Source organism: Lithobates pipiens, unplaced genomic scaffold, assembly GCF_037356315.1.
Source record: "Lithobates pipiens isolate NorthernLeopardFrog02 unplaced genomic scaffold, aLitPip1_a1.2 Scaffold_30, whole genome shotgun sequence".
NCBI classification, from domain to species: domain Eukaryota; kingdom Metazoa; phylum Chordata; class Amphibia; order Anura; family Ranidae; genus Lithobates; species Lithobates pipiens.
In genome coordinates, this window is record NW_027507791.1 from 183,588,864 (window position 1) to 183,612,498 (window position 23,635).

Below are 23,635 nucleotides of genomic sequence, written 5' to 3' on the forward strand. Positions count from 1 at the left end.
GCACATGACAGTCTATGAGGGTATGATAGCAGTGATTAGAGATCCCTGCAGAGTATTGCACAGGACAGGCTATATGTGGCTGATATCAGAGAACCCTGCAGAGTATTGCACATGCAGGGCTATGTGGGGCTGATATCAGAGATCCCTGCAGAGTATTGCACAAGACGGGCTGTGTGGGGCTGATATCAGTGATCAGAAATCTCTGCAGAGTATAGCACAAGTCAGGCTATGTGGGGCTGATAGCAGAGATCCCTGCAGAGTATTGCACATGCCAGGCTATGTGGGGCTGTTATCAGTGATTAGAGATCCCTGCAGAGTATTGCACATGAAAGGCTACGTGGGGCTGATAGAGTTCTCTGCAGAGTATTGCACAAGTCAGGCTATGCGGGGCTGATATCGGTGATCCTTGCAGAGTATTGCACAAGTCACGCTATGTGGGGCTGATAGCAGAGATCCCTGCAGAGTTTTGCACATGCCAGGCTATGTGGGGCTGATATCAGTAATCAGAGATCTCTGCAGAGTATTGCACAAGTCAGGCTATGTGGGGCTGATATCAGAGATCCCTGCAGAGTATTGCACAAGTCAGGCTATGTGGGGCTGTTATCAGAGATCCCAGCAGAGTATTGCACAAGACGGGCTATGTGGGGCTGATATCAGTGATCAGAGATCCCTGCAGAGTAGGGCTGCAACTAACGATTATTTTCATAATCGATTAATCGACCGATTATTTTTTCGATTAATCGGATACAATCACAAAAAAAAACGTAATGTTCAATTTTTTCGTTTATTTAAAAGTAATAATGAAAAATCTGGGCCACTAATGATGGGGCATTATTCCCCCCACTGACACCAATGATGGGCCACTATTCCCCCCCACTGATGATGGGGCACTATTCCCCTCACTGACACCAATGATGGGGCATTATTCCTCTCACTGACACCAATGACGAGGCACTATTCCTCTCACTGACACCAATGACGAGGCGCTATTCCTCCCACTGATGCCAATGATGGGGCACTATTCCCCCCCACTGACACTAATGATGGGGCACTATTCCCCCCCCACTGACACCAATGGTGGGGCACTATTCCCCCCCACTGACACTAATGATTGGGCACTATTCCCCCCACTGACACCAATGATGGGGTGTTATTCCTCCCGCATTGGTGTTTCGGGGGGGGGGGGAATAATAGAGCCACATTGGTGTTTCAGCCGGGGGGGGGGATAGTGCCCCATCATTGGTGTCCCCGAGAGGCGCTGCTCCTCCCAGGGACACCAATGATGGGGCACTATCCCCCCCCCAGAAACACCAATGGGGCACTATTATCCCCCCCTTGTAGAAACACCAATGTGGCTCTATTTCCCCCCCTCTCCCTCCCAGGAAAGCAAATGATGATGGGGCACTGAATGTTGTGTGTGCTTTTACTGGGTACAACTTGCCGATAGCTGCTACCCTTTTTTTCACTCTGTGTGCAGCTCGGCTCAGTGTCCTCCTCACAGATTCTCGCCCTCGCCTCTCTGTTCCCTCGAGGCAGCAGCGGGCGGGGCTGAGATCTGTGTGAATGATCATCATGTGACATCAGCGAGGAGAGGCGCGGCGCGGACGTGCAGCGGCGAGTGCGTGCCTGGTCACAGAGAGCGCCGCCGAGGACACAGGAGGGATGACATAGGAGGGGAGGATTTTTTTTTCAATGAACAGACAGGCGGAAGGTGCGGACCAACTAATCAATAATGAAAATCGTTGACAACGATTTTCATTATCGATTATTATCGATTAATCGTTGCAGCCCTACTGCAGAGTATTGCACAAGACAGGCTATGTGGGGTTGATAGCAGAGATCCCTGCAGAGTATTGCACAAGACAGGTTATGTGGGTATGATATCAGTGATCAGAAATATGTGCAGAGCATTGCACAAAACAGGCTATGTGGGGATAATATCAGAGATTCCTGCAGAGTATTGCACAAGACAGGCTATGTGAAGCTGATATCAGAGATCTTTGCAGAGTATTGCACAAGCCAGGCTATGTGGGGCTGATATCAGTGATCCCTGCAGAGTATTGCACAAGACAGGCTATGTGGGTATGATATCAGTGATTAGAGATCCCTGCAGAGCATTGCACAAGTCAGGCTATGTGGGGCTGATATCAGTGATTAGAGATTCCTGCAGAGTATTGCAAAAAAGAAAAGGAGTACGCACCAATCTAGTGCATTACCACTAATAGAGCTTTATTCAGTACAACACAGTAAAATATACACTCACAAACGAGTATTGATAGACGGCATAATCAATAAAGCAGAATCCACTATTCCGAACATCGACAAGCCTGGACTACAACTAGCTATATCTATGTAGACATATAATAAAAAAATGATCATGCATATAAATAGCTCGAGGGGACTTATTTAGAATAACTCCCTACAGAGAAACCAAATACCCGTTACCAATTGCATAGACCAATAGCACAGTAAGCATAGTGTTACAGAAATACAGAAAGGTAAAAGAAGGAGAAATAAGACGAAACAAAAACAGAACCAAAAACAAAACTGGTGTAACTCCCTAACCTGTCTGCACCTAAACCTAACGCAACAACTGCCTACCTATTCAAAGGAATCCCAATAGATCCCAACTAAGAGAGCCTATACTCGACAAAAGTGATACCCTAGTTCTACACAACAATACACTATCAGATATAATGGCTACACAATAAGTTATTTTAAGTGCTGAACCTCGTTGAAAGGATGGGGCCCTCATGTAGCAAATGGATCCAGTAAACAAGCCCAGTGAACATAGCCATACCCCAAGACATCCCACAGACTCACAGAGACAGCAGATCTCATACGAGATTATGCAATTTAATTTCTTTGTTCAAGCCCTTTGGGGCCATAGTCCCTAAGGAGAAAATCCAGTAGGCCTCTCTACTACACAATAGCTGGTGTTTTTTGCCATTGTCCAAATCATTTGGCATGGCCTCAATACTAAACACCCTAAGACCGTCTACATTACTGGCGTGGATCTCCTTAAAATGTCTTGGTATCGAATATTTATCCTTCGTCAGAATGTTGCTTCATTAATTCTGGTTCTCGTTGGCCTTGAAGGACGGCCCACATACAAGAGGCCACATGGGCACAGGAGGCCATAGACTACATATGGGGTACCGCAATTTATGAATTGGTTGATCTTGTGGGTTCTGCCGTCAACACCTACTACATCCTTCTTCCTATGGCACATGTATGTACAATTCCCGCAGTTGGTACTCCCACATTTGTAGCTGCCCTTTTGATTGAATACCGCTGTCCAAAGGCTATTTAGGCCACTATTTCTAATCTTTTTCACCCTACTTGGGGCAATGATACTCCTCAGGTCCTTAGGTCTCCTAAAGAGCACATTTGGGCGTGGAGCAAGACTGGTCCTCAGGATGGGATCTGATTCTAATATCCTCCAGTTCATTTTGAGGATTTTTTGTATTGCAGGGGCCTTATTGCTGAACCTAGTACAAAAACGTACCTGTAGTTGTTGATCACTATGGGGTTCTATCTTTTTTCCCCCCTTCCGCCCCAGCATTGTGGTACAAAAACAGATATTTCCAACAGGCTTCCTCTATATGCTCATCCTTGTATCCCTTTTCCTTGAATTTACTCTTAAGGACAAGACTTTGTTCTTCATAGTCTCGTTTGAGGGTACAGGTCTGCTCAGTCTACAAAATTGTCCGAAAGGGACTTTTCGAATCCATCTGGGGTGGTGATGACTATGTGCATGAAGATATGAATTGCCAGCACTTGGCTTAAAATGAGTTTTTTAATAAATTCTTCCCTCATCATCAACACGCAGCTCCAAATCCAGGAAAACCAGAGAAACGTCATCCACCACATGCGTAAATGTAATTCCAAAGGATTTTCTGCATTACGTGTTAGGAATCTGTCAGGGCTGGCTTAGCCCTTCCTTCTCCGGGCTGGCTGCTCAGCTGATGGCTAATTACCAGTTCTCATCTCTCTCCAGTTATCCAGCTGTTCCTGTTCCTGCTGGTCTGACCCGCCTACTTAAAGCTGTGCAGCTCACTTCATCTCTGCCTTCGCCTTGGTCACATCACAAGAAACCATCTCCCGGTCCCCTTCCCCAGCAATTTGGGGGCGATCCAGTTCAATGCAGAGGGTTTCTCAATCAGGTTGAGATATACTTTGAGATGCTGCCCCAGGCGTTTCCCACGGACTGAAGCAAAGTAGGTTTTGTGATATCTTTGCTTTCTGAGAGAGCTTGGGCCTGGGCTAACCCTCTATGGGAGACGCAAAAACCTGTTGTCTTGAGTTACCCCGAGTTTGTGGCCTCCTTTAAAAGGGTATTTGACGTTCCCATATGCTCCGCTTCTGCTGCCAAGTGTCTCATGTCCATCAAACAGAGTACAAGAACTGTTGCCGACTACGCCATTGAATTCCGTACTCTGGCAGCAGAGGTTGCTTGGAACAATGAGGCCCTCGTGTCCGCTTTTTCTCATGGTCTCTCGGATTCCATTAAAGTGGTGTTGCCACCAAAAAATTAAAAGTGCTTAAAATTCCTAAAAAAAAAAAAAAAAAAATAATTGGCAAAAAAAAAATTTTTTACTCACCTCTAAATACCGGTTGCTAGGGGGTCCCTCGTAATCTGCCTTCCTCATTGCCCAGGCTGGTGACATCACTTCCCCTCGCGCCGCACATTCACCTGGGACCTGTCATGTGTCCCAGGTGACTGTACGGCGTATCACGGCGCCCTGCGGAGCGGGGAGCGAGGGGGGGCTTCGTTCCCCCGCATCGCTGGACCCTGGGGCAGGTAAGTGTCCGATTATTAAAAGCCAGCAGCTGCAGTATTTGTAGCTGCTGACTTTAAATTTTTTTTTTTTAGGGGGTACCCCACTTTAAGGATTAGATAGCAGCCCGAGATATACCTACTGAGCTGGAGAGCTTGATCTTGTTTGTCATCCTCATTGACTCCAGACTCAGAGAAAGACTTTCTTTTAAGGAGTGCTTGCCGAAGTCTCCTGTACATTTGCCTCTGAGCTTTGCAGTCCCACCCGTGCTTCCCTCACCTTCCATGCCTCTTGGTACCGAGTCGGTCAGTGAAGAGGAACCCATGCACATGGGCTTCACACGTCTCTCTGTGGATGAGAGAGCCTTTAGGAGGAGGGAGAGATTGTGCCTTTATTGTGGCCAGGCAGGTCACTTTTTGAAGTCTTGTCTTACCCGTCCAGGCAACGCCCGAACCTTGAGGTCCTGTCACGGACAGAACTTAGGTGACGTTGTTTCATCCCCAGTTATCCAGAAGGATAAGCCCCTGGTTTTGGTCACCCTTTCTTGGACTGAGTCGTCCATCGAGATACAGGCTCTAATCGACTCTGGGGCTGCAGGCCTGTTCATTGATGCTGCATTTGTTTTGCAGCATTCGATTCCGCTGCAGTTGCGTGACACTCCACTTGCCATTGAGGCTCTTGACGGGAGACCTTTACAGCCTGCCCATGTGGCTCTTCACCATGAGGTAATCCAGTTCCAAGTTATTTCCTCACCCAGGTTTCTGCTGGTTATTGGTTATCCTTGGTTACAGAGGCATAACCCCTCTTTTGATTGGCTCCGTGCTAAGGTTCTCTCCTGGTCACCACAATGAGATTGGTGACAGAGAGCCATTGGCGATCATTTTGGCCCTGAAAGAATGGAGACATCTCCTTGAAGGTACCACTGTACCGGTTCTTATTCTTACTGATCATAAGAATCTTACATTCTTGTCTGAGGCTAAGCGCCTCTCTCCCAGAAGGGTGCGATGGGCTCTTTTCTTCTCAAATTTTAATTACATTGTCTCATTCTTACCCGGTACTAAGAATGTAAGGGCTGATGCCTTGTTACATCAATTTTCCTCCCCTTCCAACTCGGAGTCTGTACCGGTTCCTGTGTTTCCTCCTGATCGTATCTTGGCTACGGTTCGCACCAGTCTTACTTCTCCTTTGGGTAACAAAAGTTTTGCTGCTCAGGTCCATGCTCCTCCTGATAAACCTTGTGACCGCTGCTTTGTCACAGAGAGTCTCCGTACTGCCATGCTCCAGACTTGCCATTCTCCCAAGGCCGCTGGTCATCCTGGGAGGAATCAACTCATTTGGGCCATTTCCCCAATGATTCTGGTGGCCTAGTCTACAGGCTGATGCCAGTGCCTTCGTAGATGCCTGTTCTGTGTATGCTCAGAGTGAGACTCCACGACACCTTCCAGTGGGCCTCCTACAACCCATACCCAATGGAGAGAGGCCCTGGACCCACCTGTCAATGGATTTCATTGTGGAGTTGCCCAACTCCCAAGGAAACACGGTTATCCTTATGGTGGTTGACCGGTTCTCAAAGATGTGTCATTTTATTCCACTTAAGAAGTTACCTACTTCTAAGGAACTGGCTTCCATTTTTGCTTGGGAGATGTTTCACTTACATGGGCTGCCCAAGGTGATTGTCTCGGACAGGGGCAGTCAGTTTGTCTCCCAGTTCTGGCAAGCCTTCTGTGCACAGTTGGGAATCCAGCTTGCTTTCTCTTCTGCGTATCACCCGCAGTCTAATGGGGCTGCAGAGCGAGCCAATAAGTCCTTGGAGCAATTCCTAAGTTGCTATATTTCTGACCAACGTTACAACTGGTCAGACCTATTACCATGGGCAGAGTTTTCTCACAACAGTGCCTTGAATTCTGCCTCCCGATTGTCTCCATGTATGGTGAATTTTGGTTTCCAACCTTCCATGTTGCCTGACTCATTTGTTTTGCAGAGTATTCCTGCATTAGAGGAGCATCTTCGTGGTCTTCGTTCCACTTGGGTACAAGTCCAGGAGGCTTTGCGTCATGCTAATGATAGGTACAGACTCCATGCTGACCGCAGACGCCTGCCTGCACCTTCCTACCAGATTGGGGATAGGGTCTGGCTGTCATCTCGCAACCTCTGAATTTGTGTTTCCTCACTGAAGTTTGCACCTCGGTTTATTGGGCCTTTCCGTATCCTTCGCAGGATTAACCCAGTGCCTTATTTGTTGGACCTTCCTCCTAGTATGCACATCTCCTAATGTGTTTCATATCTCCTTATTGAAACCGTTGGGCTGCAACCGATTTACCACCTCAGTGCCACGTCCTCTCCCTATTCAGGTTGAGAACCATGAGGAGTATGAGGTACAATCCATTGTTGACTCCCGTAGGTTCCGTGGGCGCATATAGTACCTGGTGCATTGGAAGGGGTTTCATCCTCGGACGGTCAATGCCCTGTCCTCCTCCTCAAGTTCCATAGGCTTTTTCCCCTCAAGCTCAGTGGCCCTCCGAGGGAGAGGGGTCATTGAGGAGGGGTACTGTCAGGGCTGGCTTAGCCCTTCCTTCTCTGGGCTGGCTGCTCAGACTAATTGCCAGTTCTCATCTCTCTCCACAGTTACCAGCTGTTCCTGTTCCTGCTCGTCTGACCTGCCTACTTAAAGCTGTGCAGCTCACTTCATCTCTGCCTTCGCCTTGGTCACATCACAAGAAACCATCTCCTGCGTACCTGGTTAAAGACTGGCTTGCTGATATCCCTTCTGGCTCCTTATTCTGCTTGCTATTCCTCCACTTGGATCCCTGACTTCTGGCCTGGCTGATTACCCGATCTGGTTATTGAACTCTGAACTCTGGCTTGGCTAACTACTCGATCCAGTTACTGGACTCTGGCTATGCTTTGACTACGCTTACTCTATTTACCTTTTTTATTTTTATTTAATAAACAAGTGTGATTTAATTGTACTTCTGTCTCTGTCTGATTCATGGTTTCTGACAGAATCCTTCTACAGTATTAAGTTCCTTCCAAAAGGATTGTTGGCCCAAATATAGTTCTGCTCCAGGGGTCAAGTCCTGGGGAAAAAAGTGTGGGAACTCCCACCCAAGATCCACTCCCCCACCAATAAATTTTTTTTTTTTTTTTTTTTTTAAATGATACGCTCATATGCATATATATTTCACAGAAAATACAGTGCAACATTTATTGTAAAGTGCCAGTTTACGAAAACAAAATAAGTTACCTTGTCAAGCTAACAGAATAATCACCACAAGAACGGAGGGGGACAGCAGAATGGAGGGTGTAATGGAGGGGGAGTGGGACAGTAGCAGAATGGAGGGGGAGTGGGGGAGACAGCAGCAGAACGGAGGGGGAGTGGGAGACAGGAGCAGAATGGAGGGGGAGTGGGGGACAGGAGCAGAATGGAGGGGGAGTGGGGGACAGGAGCAGAATGGAGAGGGAGTGGGGGACAGGAGCAGAATGGAGGGGGAGTGGGGGACAAGAGCAGAACGGAGGGGGAGTGGGGGAGACAGCAGCAGAACGGAGGAGGGGGAGTGGGGGAGACAGCAGCAGAACGGAGGAGGGGGAGTGGGGGAGACAGCAGCAGAACGGAGGGGGAGTGGGGGAGACAGCAGCAGAACGGAGGGGGAGTGGGGGAGACAGCAGCAGAACGGAGGGGGAGTGGGGGAGACAGCAGCAGAATGGTGGGGGAGACAGCAGCAGAATGGTGGGGGAGACAGCAGCAGAATGGTGGGGGAGTGGGGGGGACAGGAGCAGAACGGAGGGGTAGTGGGGGACACAGCAGCAGAACGGAGGGGGACCATGCTCACTGTAACTAACAAAGTGTGTGCAACACACTAACCTGGAAGTTTGTCAATGACTCTGTCGGGTGGCAAACTCACGGCAGACCTTGGGGGCGGGAGGACTCTGAGGCTCAGCTCAGGAGAGGAGACGTTGAACTGGAGAAGTCTGGCAGCTCAGAGTTGGGCTGGCAATGTGCTACAGCGGCTGCAGGAGTAGTTGGCGGTGGCCCCGGGACTGTCTGGCACTGACTGGGCAGTGGGCACAGGCTGGATCCTTACCAGCAGTAAGTGTGGCTCTGTCTGGTGTGGTGTCTGTGGCTGGCTGCTCTGTCAGAGGCGCTGCTCAGCCTAGCAACCAGTTACTCAGGCATATGCAAGACGCGGCTGCTAATGGGAACTGAGTTCCTGTTGAGGAAAAAGTACAGGAACTCCGTTCCCATGCGTTCGCGCAGGACTTGACCCCTGTTCTGCTCCCAGTAGCCCATGAATTGATTAGCGTAACTAGGGGCAAACCTAGCCCCCATAGCTGTGCCTTTTACTTGCCTATAGAAGCCTTCCATAAACGTAAAATAGTTGTGAGTCAAAGTGAACTTGATACATTCATGTATAAATTTAGCCTGCACAGGTTTAAACAGGTATGCTTCTGCCAGATAATTCTCAATTGCTCTCAGGCCAAATTCATGCTGGATAGAAGTGTACAATGACGCTACATCTAGCGACAACCATCTGTAGCCTTTTTCCCATGTGTACGCGCTAAGGATATCCAGGGCATGGCCAGAATCCTTTATAAATGATGGCAAATTAATTACCAGCCTTTGGAGGAAGTGATCAATATAACTGCCAAGATTGCTGGTCAAGCTATCCATTCCGGCAATAACTGGTCTGCCTGGGGGCTTCTCCAGATCCTTATTTACTTTTGGAATATGATAGGATAGGGGACTACTGGGTGCTTGGAGTACAAGAATTGGTATTCATTCAGAGTAATAACCTGGTTGGATAGTGCTCTATCCAAGAGCTCTTTAAGTTCAATACTGTAAATGGCCGTAGGATCCCAAGTGAGCCTCTCATACGTATTCTTATCCCCAATTAGTCTTAATGCTTCCTCCAAGTAATGTTCCCTATCTTGTATCACCAAGCCTCCCTCTTGTCTGCCTTCCTTATTACGATTTCTGAGTTTTTTCTCAGGCTATTTAGAGGGCCATCCAAAAACACTTCATGGCCCTTATTGTATTTACGAGTGTGGCTTCCACACAACCTTCTGAATCCTTCCATCACCTCCTGATAGAAAGTCGGTATAAAGTTACCCTTATTCCAATGGGGGTAAAAGCAGGATCTTGGTCTAAACCCGGTGTTAATCATCTTATCTTCAAAGATCAGGGAGGAGATCTCATCCATAGACACTTGACCTTCTTCCACATATAGCTCCTCTAGGGTCTCCAATATTCCTTTGTCACAGGACTCACTGGGAGAAGTAGGAGTAGTCATTGCAGCACTCATATCGGCTACTCCATTAAGTTCTTTCAGCCTGAAGTGGCGTTTCCCAGTGAGATTTCGTACAAACTTATTAAGATCTATGAAGAGTTCAAACAAATTGGAAGGACTCTCTGGAGCATAGTTAGGACCTCTTCTAAGCAACTTGAGCTCTGATTCTATGAATTCACATTTCGACAGATTCAATATTTTAATTGTAGAATATCTACTGCTTTAGATTTCTTTGTATTTTTCTGCCCTCCCCTGCAACCTCTTCTCGTTTGCTTTTGTTGCCTCCTGGTGTTTGGGGGTGGTAGTGATCGGGGTGCACTGTTTTGCTGTGCTGCAGGTTTTGTCCTTCCCGCAGCTCCTTCCACAAAAAAGAAATCTCATCATTTAATTCTAGTCCTTTGGTATTGGTAGTTTTTCCTGTACCCAATATATCATGGGGTCTTGGTCCTTGAACAGGCTCCTGTTTCTTTGATACATCCATATTTAGATGTGTCATCAAAGATAGATCTAGTCCCCCCTCTTGTGGTGTGATCTCTTTCTATGGTGGTAGAATAACTTCACTCGCATTATCCTGTCTAATACAATCTCCAACCACCTGGTCCCCTTGATCCCTTTGGTCCCTAATAACATTGGGACCAGAGGGTACGGGTAAGCCTCCTGGTGCTGGGAGGGGCGGGAAATCATCACTCCCTCTACAGAGTATTGCACAAGACAGGCTATGTGGGGCTGATATTGGTGATCAGAGATCTCCGCAGAGTATTGCACAAGACAGGCTATGTCTTTTTTTTTCTTTAACCCTTTTATGACTAAGCCTATTTCTGACATTTGGTGTTTACAAGTTAAAATCCATATTTGTTTGCCAGAAAACCCCCAAATATATATATATATATATATATATATATATATATATATATATATATATATATATATATATATATATATATATATATATATATAATTTTTTTTTTTACAGAGAATCTAGAGAATAAAATGGCGATTGTTGCATATTTTATGTCACATGGTATTTGTGCAGTGGTGTTTTAAACGCAACTTTTTGGGAAAAGGGACACTTTCATGAATTAAAAAAAAAAAAGAAACAGTAAAGTTATCCCCGATCCCTCCTTTGCACTTCATAGTATTCAGATCACTGAAAACAGTGCATCTTAATACTGTATATTTAAAATCTGGCGCCATTGGCAGCCGAGTAAACAGGAAGTGACATTGTGACATCGATTCTGTGTTTACATCCAGGAGACTGGCACAAAGCCGTTTCCAGCTTCGTGCCAGTCTGTCAAAATCGTCAGATTGTCAATCGAGCCTCCCGGTGGGTCTGGAGTTAAAAAGGAGTGGTGGGTCTGGCACCCCCCTATCCTAAAACTTCACCAGCCGCCTCTGTGTCCTCATCCCAGGGCAATAGAGAGCTGGACCCGGCTTGTGCTGTCATGACCTGTCCGTGTTTTCTCTTCTCTCCTCCTTTCTGGTTTGAGGGAAGAGAAATCACTTTTCACACTCAGGATCAGAGCTGCCATTAGAGATCACAGGGCCCTCCGAACACCCTACCTGACAGCCCCCCCTCCTCCCAGTTCAAGTGTTTGCTCCCCAATCCCAAATCACATCATCCCCGCCCCCCCAGCAGAAATCTACTCCCCAAAATTCCCCATAACAGCACAAATCCTTCCCAATTACTACTTCTAGCTCAGATCCCATTAATTCGTCCAACCAGCACAAATCCCCCCAATCCCTCCCTCCTTACACAACCCCCAATCCCTCCACCTTACACCACCCCAATCCCTTCTCCTTACACAGCCCCCCCAATCCCTCCTACTTACACAACCGCCCAAATCCCCCCTCCTTACACAACCCCCCAAATCCCTCCTCCTTACACCCCCCAATCCCCCCTCCTTACCCAATCCCTCCCTCCTTACACAATCCCCCAATCCCTCCTCCTTACACAATCCTCCCAATCCCCCCTCCTTACACAATCCCTCCTCCTTACACAACCCCCCAATCCCTCCTCCTTACATAACCCCCACAATTCCTCCATTCTAGCACAAATCCCCCTCCCCATCCCTCCTCTTAGCACATCCCCTCCATCCCTCCTCTCAGCACAAATCCCCTCCATCCCTCCTTTCAGCACAAATCCCCCCCATCCCTCCTCTTAGCACAAATCTGGGTGGAAATTAGCATCCACCTGGATCCGCCTTGTCTGTGTCTCTCCATCCAGCAGCTGAAAGATGGCTAGAGGGAGAGAGGAAGAAACCGGATTTAAGATGCTGCAGAGAGCAGTACAGGGCATCATTCTGCAATTGCTCTTACCCACCTCACTGTCTGATCCGCCTGCTGTCCAGGCCCCCTACAGGAGAACCGTGGAACAACCCTGATGGTGGCCCTGCTCAGGATCATTCAGTGACGCAGTATGAAGTCACATACAATAATAAGTTACTAAGAATTACAGCCAGCAAAGGGGACAAGAGAAGTGGTACTGTGCAGGGCCCATACATACAGAATAAGAACTGATACAGAGAATTATACTTGGCATACAGGACAAGAGAAGTGGTACTGTGCAGGGCCTATACATACAGAATAAGAACAGATACTGAGAATTATACCCAGCATAGGGGACAAGAGAAGTGGTACTGTGCAGGGCCCATACATACAGAATAAGAACAGATACTGAGAATTATGCTCAGCCATTAAAATGACCATAGTACAGTTTAACCACTTGCTTACCCACCTGTCAAATGATGGCAGGATGCTGTGGCTCTTGTTCTGGGTAGACCCCATATGATAGCGCACCAGGACGGCCGTTCCTGCGATGTCAAGCTGATGCGGCTCTTTAATCATGTGATCGGCTGTGTCCAATCACAGCCGGTCATATGTAAACAAGGAAGTGCCGGTAATCCGCTCTTCTCGCCTCCCACTGACAGAGAATGTGGTTAGGAGAGCCAATCAGCAGCATTTTATCACAGGGGACAGTGAGAAATGTAATCGGGGCACTGATGATCGGTGTCCTGATTACATTAGAGCACCACCAGTGCCAGCAACCCATGCTAACCAGTGCCAACAAACAGTGCCCACCACAGCCAGAAATAAGTGCCCATTAATGATGCCAGTCAGTGCTGGCTTTCAATGCCGCCTATCAGTGATGTCTATCAGTAAAGCCCATCAGTGCCACCCAATAATGCTCATTAGTGGCCATAAGTGCCGCTTATCCATGATGCCTATAAGTGCCCACCAGTGCCAGCTATCAGTGTCTACCAGTGCCACCTATCAGTGCCCACCGGTGCCACCTATCAATGCCCACCAGTGCCACCTATCAATGCCGCCTATCAGTGCTCATCAGGGCCAGCTATCAGTGCCCATAAGTGCAGAATATTAGTGCCACCTCATCAGTGAAGCCTATTAGTGCCCATCAGTGCCACCTCATCAATGCCCATTTACTAACAGAAAGAAAAACTTTTTTTTTTTTCAACATTTTCGTTTTTATTTATTTAGGAAAAACATAAAAATCCCAGCAGTGATTAAATACCACCAAAAGAAAGCTCTATTTATGTGAAGAAAATTCTAAAAACGTCACATGGTTACAGTGTAGCATGACCGGGCAATTGTCATTCAAAGTGTGACTGCGCTGAAAGCTAAAAAGTGGCCTGGGCAGGAAGGGGGTAAAAGTGGCCAGTAGATAAGTGGTTAATTATATGTAAAATCTAAAAATGGATATAATATTTATTTGGCTACAGTGTTACTTGAGGAGAGAGAGAGAGGGGGCAGGGCTGAACCACGGCTCTGTGTCTGAATGGACACACAAAGCAGCGGCTCGGGGGGACCTCCAGAGCAAGCTGTTTGCTGTGGGGGTCACTCGATAGGAGGGAAGGGCCAGATATCCCAACCATGACACTACCTGCCTGGAGTTTGCATGTTCTCCCTGTGCCTGCGTGGGTTTCCTCCGGGTACTCTGGTTTCCTCCCACCCTCCAAAGACATGCAGGTAGGCTAATTGGCTTCTGTCCAAAATTGGCCCTAGTATATGAATGGGGACCTTGGATTGTGGGCTCCTTGAGGGTAGGGACCAATGTGAGTGTGCAATGTACAGGGATAGGGGCAATTGTAGACACTCACTCAGGTTGAACTGGATGGACTGGTGTCTTTATTCAACCTTACTAACTATGAAACTATGAAACTATATGTTGGCTAGGGAACCAATAAGAGAAGGATCTGGGCTGCCTTGTGCAAAATCACTGCACAGAGCAGGTACGTTTAACATGTTTGTTATTTAAAAAACAAAACAAAAAAACAAGACTTTAGTATCACTTTTATATGTTGATTTCCTATAATCATCAGCGCCATCTAATGCTCATAATGTGGTACTTTTCCTGGAATACTTCAATCAGGAAAATACTGCATTATGGCTGCTAGATGGAGCCAATGAGGTCACTGAATTAAGCAAAATACAGTCAGAATCTGTGAAGGATGGGCAAATGCTTGTTATATATATATATATATATAAATCGGACCCCTTTATGTTTTCCCACTTACTGGGATGGCAGCACAATAATACGTTGCGTTTCATGCATAAAAGATCGCTGGGACTTTTTGCCATGTGTGTGTTTATTTTTATGGTTTATTTTTGAGCACGCATTTGCAGATTTTTTTATATTAAGATCTCTGACATTTCATCCAGAAAATGAGTAGGATATTGATATTTTAAGGCTCTTTTCACACTAGAGGACGGATCTGGTTCACCTGTCAATTTATCAGGAGGACCCAATTGGACCTCCAGTCTGCTCTATGGACATCTGATCGACTAAAAACAAGGGGATCCGTTCCCCATCCATCTGGCGGATCAGATAACAGTCGGGTTAGACAATTGGTCCGTTTACATTCGGCTGCCCATAGAGCGGGCTGTGTCTGCATAAGCGGAGCGGGCATGGACCAGCCATCTGCCTGCTCAGCGGGGATTAGCTGAAGGATTCTCTGCTGTGCAGACAATTTAACCGCTCAGCCACTTGCCTACCAGACTAAATTCTGACATTTCTCTCCTACATCATCATTTCTTCTCATACATTACAGGACACAGAGCCATAGTAGTTTCTATGTGGGTTATAGGCCACCTTCAGGTGATGGACACTGGCACTCCCTAAGACAAGAATTTGCCCCCCTATATAACCCCTCCCACTACGGGGAGTACCTCAGTTTTTTCGCCAGTGTCTAAGGTGTTGGATGGGAGCAAAGATGTGCTGTGCTGAGCTCCACTGGATCAATCTTTGCTGGGGCTAGCCATGCTGACCGGATCCATTCAAAGTGTCCTGTTTTGGGCCAAATTGAATGGTACCCAGTCCTCATATCCGAAGAAATCAGGCTTTTGCTGTGACTGCTTCTCTTTTTAGAGAGCTGGACCCTGGGATCCAGTACTTTTTGGTAGTCCATAACGTTTTTTTTTGGCAGTGTGCTGTTGCAGGTCCAGGATTGTGGGTTTCCTCTAGGATCCCCTGGTCCTGAAGGTTTAACAGAGCCCACCATGAAGGGTGAAGATTGGTTCTGTGCTAAATGCTGGAATGGAATCGTGGGGTAAAAACGCTCAGATTCATTAAAAAAAAAAAAGAAAGAGGGAAAGCGCAGCGGCGGCTTTGTAACCCCCCCACCATGCTCTCTCTGGGTCTGAGAGGACCTGTAGTCTGCCGCTCATGCAGGAAAACCCTTCCTTTTGAAATGGGGGTGGAGCCGTAGGCAACGCGGTGGGGGCGGGGCTAACATCGTTGGTGTTCTCTGATGCCAGGTGCACACAGAGGCAAGTGTTTAAAAGCACACTGTGTGCTGCTGCAGGCTGTGGAGGGACACGAGCAAAGAGGTGGCATTATCAGGTTTGGTGACACAGGCATTTCCTTTTGACACATTGTTACTGCTTCAGGCTGGGCATTAATAGCAGCCATTTTTGCTGGACTATAGCCCTAGCAGTGTATGCATTCCTTCTGGTAGTGCCTCTGCTTTGTGCATCAAGCTATGAGCGGAAGGGGGGAAAGGAACACCTCAAAAGATCAATTGTTATACGACAACCTAAATCTATGTCTGAGAATCATCCTCCTCTGAGAGTGATGCGGCCGGTCAGAGTGAGCTGTCAGGGGGGGACTGGTGTTACAGCAACACTGGACACTTCATGCTTAATGCTATGGTTGCTTCCCAATGGTTCCAAGCATAGCAGATCCCCCATCCAGTGCTCAGGACCCTCATACTGAGGTGCAAGGGGCAGGGGATCAGGAAGTTCTTCCAAAAGATCAGGAAGACACTGATATCTCCTCTTCCGAGGATCCTAATATGGAGGGAGCAGTCTCACAAGAAAGACTGTTGGTACACTCCCTTACTAAGTTGGTTCGCTCAACTTTTTTGCTGCCTGTAGCGCAATCTGTTGATGAGCCCACCTCTGGTTTTGGATCACTAAAGCCTCCCCCTTCTGGGGATGCCTTTCCTATCCATTGGTGGCTAAATAAAAGTTGATGTATTCTGAATGGGAACACCCAGATAAGCATTTATTTCCTCCAAAAAAAGTCTTCTATACTTTATGCTATGGAAGAGGAATTCTATAAGAAATGGGGGGGTTCCAGCAATCGATGCTGCAATCTTCTTGGTAAATAAAAACCTCACTTGTCCTGTAGACAATGCGCAAATGTTGAAGGATCCAACAGATAAAAAGTTGCAATTTATTTTTTAAGAACAACTTTTCTCTGGCAAGTTCAGTGGTGTAGCCGGCTCTTGCGGCAATTGGAGTATCTCAGTCCATAAAGGACCAGTTTGTAGAGATACTTAAAATTATTCCTAATCAGCAAGCCCAGCAATGGGCTGGCATATCAGAAGCATGTTTTACAGTGGATGCTATGAAAGATTCTACTATTCAAGCCTCACAGCTTATGCTAGGACTGGTACATACACGCAGAGTCCTATGGTTGAAAAATTGGTCAGCTGATGCGCCGTGTAAAAAGCTCTTGGCCAGTTTCCTATTTCATGGTGAACAGTTATTTGGAGACGATTTCGATAAATATATCCAAAGGATTTCTAATGGGAAAAAGTTCTCTTTTATCAGTGAAAAAGAAGTTTAGGCATTTCTCCTTTAAACGTGCATCTTGTCCAGTGCCAGGAGCATCTGCCTCTAGACAGTCTTGACGGCCTCCACCATCGAGCTCAAGAGGAAGACCTCAGGGGCAGTCCCAGGGACAAAAGAGGACTTGGGGCAGGAATCCCGCAAAACAAAATACTAAAGCTTCCTTATGAAGGGAGACAGCTGGGTGGCTTCCTCAATTTCTCTAGGTTACAAACTAGAGTTAAGAAAATTCCTGTCTCCTCGTTTTTTAAGATCAAACGTTCCCAGAGATCCAGGGAAAAGGAAGTCTCTCTAGCGCTGGATAATCTCTTGACCCAGAAGGTGATTATCAGAAGTTCCCACGGAAGAGCAGGGTTCAGGGTTTTATTCAAACCTCTTCACGGTTCCAAAACCAAACGGGGAGGTAAGACCCATTCTAGATCTCAAGGGTCTGAACCGGAACTTGAATATTCGGTCCTTTTGCATGGAGTCAATCTGATCCGGTTGTTTCATTCTGCAAGGAGGGGAATTTTTAGCATCAATCGATATCAGATCTCCACATGCCGATATCACAAATTTCTACGCCAGGAATAGAGTTCCCTACAGTTCCAGAGGATGAGTTAGAGAGGTTAGACGCCCCGGTAACGGTAGACGAGGTGGTGCGGGCAATAAGGGGGATGGCAATCGGGAAGAGTCCAGGCCCGGATGGGTTTCCAATCCTTTATTATAAAAAGTTTGAAAAAATATTGGCGCCCAAACTATGCGAGTATATGAACGCAGTCGCAGAAGGGGAAGAACTTAGGGAAGAAGCATTGATGGCTTACATAACTTTGATATTAAAGGAGGGGAAGGACCCAACAACCCCGGGGAGTTATAGACCGATCTCTCTTCTGAATACGGATGTGAAGATATTTTCAAAAGTAATAGCAGAAAGGCTAAAACCATTACTACCCCAATGGGTCCATAGCGATCAAACGGGGTTTGTCATGGGAAGGGAGGGTAGAGATAACTGCCTTAAAACCCTCATGTTGATCCACGGAGTGGAAAGCAGCGGATCCCCAGTCGCCCTGTTATCAGTGGACGCTGAAAAAGCATTTGACAGGGTCGACTGGGGCTTCATGTTCGAGACCTTAGGGCATCTGGGATTAAAAGAAAAAACATTGCGATGGATAAAAGCATTTTACTCCCACCCGACGGCAAAAATAAAAATTAACGGTAACCTTTCCCCAGTAGTAAAGCTATATAATGGAACCAGACAGGGGTGTCCTTTGTCCCCAATGCTGTTTGTTCTGGCCTTGGAACCCTTGTTGGTCTCGATTAGGAAAAATGAAGATATAAGGGGAGTGAGAATTGGTAGAGAAGAGTATAAGGTGTCTGCGTATGCAGATGACATATTATTTTATGCCTCAGAACTCAGGGTGACTCTCCCAAATATAATTAAGGAGATCCATAGATATGGGAGGTTGACAAATTTTAAGATCAACATATCAAAAACCGAAATTCTGAACATAACAGTACCTAAAAAAGAACAAGAGGAACTCCAGAGCTCTTTCCCCTTCATTTGGTGTAGGGAGGAGCTGAGTTATCTGGGGGTAAGAATTACGCCCACATTGTCATCTGTATACGCGGCCAATTATACATATATATTAAATAAGGTTAAAGAATGTTTTAAAAGTATGAGATATAAACCCTTGTCATTAATAGGGAGAGTAAATGCGTTAAAAATGTTCATTTTGCCAAAATTGACATATATGTTCCAAATGATCCCAATAAAAGTTCCGCAGGAGTTCTTCACGAAACTTAAAACTCTAACTTTAAAATACATATGGGGACGTAGGAATCCCAGGATCTCTTATGCGACTCTGGAAAGGGGGAAAGTAGGAGGAGGATTAGCAGCCCCAAACTTTAGAAGATACTATCAGGCAGCAGTAATCTCACGAGTGGTGGATTGGGTGTATGATAAAGGGGATAAAGGGTGGGTAAATATAGAGAAAATACAAAGTGGAGTTAATCTAGGAAAGAGGATCTGGATACCAAGGGATTTTCGCGATTTGGGGAGGAGCACTAATCCACTAACTACTAATTTGTTTAAAACATGGGATAAAGTGGGCGAATCAAATCACTGGCAGTACAACTCACCTTTAATTTCTTTATTAGACACAAGTTTTTTTAAACCAGGGAAGGAGGAATTTGTTTACTTCACTAGATGGGCAAAAAAAGATGATATTTTACTGAAAGATGTGATGAACGGGGACAGATTTTGCACTTTAGGAGAAATAAGACAAAGATGGGGAAGTAGGAATTTAGATAGCTGGAGATATGCACAAATTAAACACTTTGTTCAGACTTTGCCTAAGCCACTCCGAGGGACAGGGGATCTCAGACCAATGGAGAGAATGCTCTCGGACTCGAGCTGCAAGAAAAAAAAGTATGTCCAAAATCTATAAAATCTTACAGGAGGAAGAGGACCCAGGGGAACCACTATACCTGAAAAAATGGGAAGAAGAGTTGGGCACCGTGGGGGATAAGGAACGTAGAAAGAAGATCTTAAGAATAGCAGGTACAATATCTAGGGACAATATGTCATTAGAAATGTCATTTAAATTAATGGCAAGATGGTATGTTGTCCCACAAAGAGCCCATAAGAGGAGAGCAGGTATATCAGCACTATGTTGGCGGGGCTGCGATAAGGTGGGAACCTTTGCACACATATGGTGGGAGTGTGGAAAGATTGGCCCATACTGGGAGAAAATTATAGAAAATATTTTCCGAATAACAGGGGAAGAGGTAAAGAAGGAACCATGGACATGCCTGTTTCACGACACTGACAAAACACTGGGGGAATATAAAAACTCATTGACCCCCCACTTACTGATTGCAGCAAAAAGCCTGATCCCAAAGAGATGGGGCACTCCCGAACCCCCATCTATGAGGGAATGGTTAGGCAAAATAGAGTGGGTAAGATCAATGGAGGAATCAATATCTAGAAGAGGGGACCAAGTGGAATCCTACCTCAGTAAGTGGGAAAAATGGCTGGAGTATAAGAAAACAAGGGAATATCTCAGAATGAGTGGATCCGAGGGGAAATGAGGGGGGGGAGCGCGGGGGAGAGTTGGAGAGAGAGAGAGGGGAGGGAGGGAGCGGGTCTGGGAGGGGGGCCGGGGATAGATACGAAAATGGAATGGGTAGTATATTTTTTTTTTTGTAATATACTTCTTCTTTGAAACCTTAATAAAATAAACAAAGAATTAAACAGAGGAAGTGTTAAAAAAAAAAAAAAAAAAGGGGGTCTGCATGTGATGTGAAAATAGCACTGCCAATAGGCAAAATGGTGGCGATAAGAAGAAGGAACTAAGGTAACAAGGGCGCAAAGTTGGCCACAATTTGATGAAGAGAGACCATGGCGTGCTGTATACTGATGCAAAAAAAAAAAAAACAAATTTCTACGCTTCGAGGTAGAAAATCATAATTTTCAGTTTGTGGCTCTGCCGTTTGGTCTAATCACCACACCGTGTGTGTTCACAAAGATCCTGGCACCTCTGTTAGCCAGGTTAAGGGTTCAGGGTATAACTATCCTAGCCTATCTAGACGATCTGCTTTTATTAGAGCAATTAGTCACCGGTCTAAACCAAAGTTTAATCTCAGCTATAAACTACCTGGAATTCCTAGGCTGGATTTTCAACCTAGAAAAATCTTCCTTAAAACTGTCAAGGAGATTACGTTACTTAAGGCTGATCATAGATACTGTTCAAAAGAAGGCATTCTTACCCCAGGCAGGAGTCCGCTCCATAAAGGAACTGATTTGACTATTCAAAACATTCCATTCGGCTGTGCATGAAATTGTTAGGAAAGATGGTGGTCTCTTTCGAGGCTGTTCCTTATGCACAGTTTCATTCAAGACTGCTATAAAAAGCCATTCTGTCGGCCTGGAACAAGAAAGTCCAGGCTTTGGACTTTCCAATGCGTTTATCTCCCGAAGTGCATCAGAGCCTCAATTGGTGGTTGATATCCAGCAACCTCCAACAGGGGAAATCCTTTCTACCAGTATTCTGGAAAGTGGTAACTATGGATGCCAGCCTTCTAGGCTGCGGAGCAGTCCTGGAAGAGGCTTCTGTCCAGGGGAAGTGGTCCAAGTCAGAAAGGACCTTACCCATCACTGTTCTAGAAATTTGAGCGGTATGTCTGGCCCTAGAGGCCTGGACGCTCAGATTATGAAATGTTCCTGTCAGGATTCAATCCTACAATGCCACGGCTGTGGCTTACATCAATCACCAAGGGGACGTGAGAAGTCGTGCAGCCCAAAATGAGGTCAATCATGGGATAGAAAATTGGCAGGCAGACTACTTGAGTCCCTTCACCCCAACATCTTTCTGTCGATATGTCAAAAATGGGGTGTTCCGGACATGGATCTGTTTGCTTCCAGATTCAACAACAAAGTCCACAACTTTTTATCAAGGACAAGGGATTCACTGGGATGCGGAACAGACACTTTGGTCTTTTCATGGGATCAGTTTTCACTGATATATGCCTTCCCTCCAGTTCTGCTGCTTCCGCGCCTTCTTTGCAGGATCAATCAGGAAGGAAAAGAGGTGATTCTGGTGGCCCCAGCCTGGCCCAGATCTTGTTTTGCTGAGATCAGAAAGATGGCAGTAGGGGATCCTTGGACCCTGCCTCTGTGGCCAGACCTTCTCGCACAAGGTCCGGTATTCCATCTGATCTTACAAACACTAAATTTAATGGTTTGGCTATTGAAACCCACATTCTAAAGGACCGTGGGTTATCTCCTTCAGTAGTGTCTACTTTGTTTAATGCTAGGAAGCTGGCCTCCAGAGTCATACTATAGATTCTGGAAGGCATATATCTCCTGGTGTGGATCCAGGGGTTGGCACCCCAGAAAGTACGTCATAGGTAGGATCCTTGAATTCCTGCAAATTGGACTGGAAATGAAGCTGGCCCTGAGTACTATCAAGGGCCAGATCTTGGCCTTATCAGTATTCTTTCAATGGCCTCTTGCTTCTCACTCTCTAGTACGTAGTTTTATTCAGGGGGTAACGAAAATGAATCCTCCCATCAGGGCATCCCTGAATCCTTGGGATTTGAATTTAGTCTTTTCGGCTTTACAAAAACAGCCCTTTGACCCTTTTCGGGAAATTCCCTTGGTTCTTTTGACGAGGAGAATAATCTTTTTGGTTGCTTTATCTTCTGCCAGAAGGGTATCAGAATTGTCGGCTCTGTTTTGTAAAGAGCCATATTTGATTATGCGTAAGGATAAGGTGGTATTGCGACCTCATTCTGAATTCCTACCAAAAGTAGAGACAGATTTTCATTTAAGCCAGGATATTGTTCTGCCTTCTTTTTTTGCAGAGCCTCGATATAGAGAAGTCACTACATTCTCTTGATGTAGTGAGAGCGGTCAAGGTCTATTTAAAGGAGACAGCCCAGATTTGCAAAACAGATGTTTTGTTTGTACTGTCAGGAGGTCCTAAAAGAGGACAGGCAGCATAAAAATCTACTATTTCCAAATGGATTTGTCAAGTGATTGTTCAAGCTTATGGTCTAAAGAAAATTCCTCCTTTTCATGTTAAAGTGCACTCCACCAGGGCTGTTAGTGCCTCTTGGGCGGTACATCACCAGGCCTCCATGGCTCAGATCTGCAAGACCACAACTTGGTCTTCAGGCCATCCATTTACCAGATTCCATCAAATCGATGTAAAAGGTCAGGAGGATATTGCCTTTGGGCGTAGTGTACTGCAGGCTGCAGTATAAGTCCTCTAGCCTCTTAATGCCCTACCCTTTTTGTTGTGTCTCCCTCCCTTCAGTTGCCATTGCTATGGCATGTATGGGAGTAACTACTATGGCTCTGTGTCCCCTGATGTATAAAAACGGCTTACCTGTAAAATCCTTTTCTTTGAAGCCAGCGGTTCCCTTCTCCAACTCACTAATGGCAGTGGCGAGTCGGTAGAAGCAGTGGGAGTGGGGGGAGTTTCCTCTCGCCACCTGTAAGAATGATCAAGCGGCCGCTATGATCATCCTTATGTGTAGAGAATCGCTGGCGCTCAAAGAAGATATGTGAATGATGTCTGTAGCTGCAGGCATCATTCAGATATAAATTAATACACAAAAAATAAATATGTATATAATGTCCAGTGTGTATATAAAAATAACTGTGGAAATAACTGGAACTTGATTATTTAATCAAATTATATTTGACCACGTGGACCCGTCACCTCTAAACACCGCTATTAGATGGAGGCTTACCAGATCCCCAGTGACCCCCTGTTAGGGGAGGTCAAACTGTGCGAATTCAATCACAGGTCACATAGATGTCCAGATATCCAGATCCCGGAGATTATGTGACCTGTGATCGAATTTGCGCAGTTTGACCTCCCCTAACAGGGGGGTCACTGGGAATCTGGTAAGCCTCCATCTAATAGCGGTGTTTAGAGGTGTCGGGTCCACGTGGTCAAATATAATTTGATTGAATAATCAAGTTCCAGTTAT